Raw genomic sequence first — 1,315 nt, forward strand, 5'->3', positions numbered from 1 at the left:
TGGATGTAAACACATACCGATGGCCTGGGATGTTACTTCACTTGTCATGCCCCTCCCCCCCATTGTTTTCTCCTGTCAAACATAATATAACAGATTGTTTTAATAGCATTAAATAGTTTTTTTTCTCTCTATCACGAACATAATAGCATTATTTACTGTATAAACGCAGGTGGGCGACGTTGCTATTGAGGTTTCCATGGAGTTCTTGTTTTTTTGTTTGTTTTCAAGATGCTGCAAGAGATGCCTACCTCCAGTGGGGCTCAGCTAAGCCTACTGCTCTTTTGCTTATCAACGCCGTGAGAGACACGAAGCCAGAGTCGATCGGCAAACACTAATCTCGAGTCAATAACACGTTTGACTCGAGGTGTCTGGCTGTAGGTCAAAACTTAAAACCCTGTAGTGTGTTTTGTGTGCCTGACTACCCTTGTATGTCCGTCACTATGGTTTGCCATTTCAACAGGAGGAAGGCGGGGTGGCTCAGTGTTACCCTCCGTTGAAGAACCTGGTGCTAAACATTTGTTGTACATTTTCTTTATCACATGTTTTTATACGTCCATAACAGATGCACATGTCTGTAATTGAAACAATAAAGTCTTCTAAAATAAGGAGTGAGCATTGTCGTCTGTAGTGGACTGTGAGATGTAAAAACATGTCCCGTCTACTGTTATTTCCCGGATTGCTCGCTGTGCATTGGTAAGTTGTGTTTATACTGGGGCACTATAGGTGCCGAGAGTGGTTAGTTTGTTACTTACCACTTGTTTCCGATGTTGAGGAATTCCTCTGCGTAGGTCTCTGCAATTACCTGTTTTTTTGACAGTCAAGGCAAAGGATCGCAACTTCCAGTCATTGTCAATAAATTGTGCCGTGACATCCAGACAGGTGTCATAAAACTTTTTGTTTTATCGATGAAATGAAACCACCTGCCCCAACAATCCCTCACCTCTCTCCATCTTCAGCTACTATCTCTTAGTCTCTCCTCTCTGACTGACTGCAGGCAAGTGACTGTTTCACACGGACAATTCCTGGTTTTCATGTTGGAAGCCAGCGCACACTGGAAGTAAACAAACATGCATTAACTGTGTTAATCTTTGACAGCCCTAATTTATATTAAACCCCCCCCCCCCCAAAAAAAGAGGTCAATAATCTGGTTGTTTTAATGACAAGCTCAATCTTTATTGACATATCTGAGATTAAAATGAAAATGAGTTTCACTAAATGTTGTACATTAGAAAAAGATTTTTGAACATAATGAAGTGGAGTGAATGTAACTACGTGAAGTATGACTTTTTGCACTGACTGCTCATCAGCAGAGCTT

This window comes from Microchirus variegatus (genome assembly GCF_963457635.1).
Source record: "Microchirus variegatus genome assembly, chromosome: 23".
NCBI classification, from domain to species: domain Eukaryota; kingdom Metazoa; phylum Chordata; class Actinopteri; order Pleuronectiformes; family Soleidae; genus Microchirus; species Microchirus variegatus.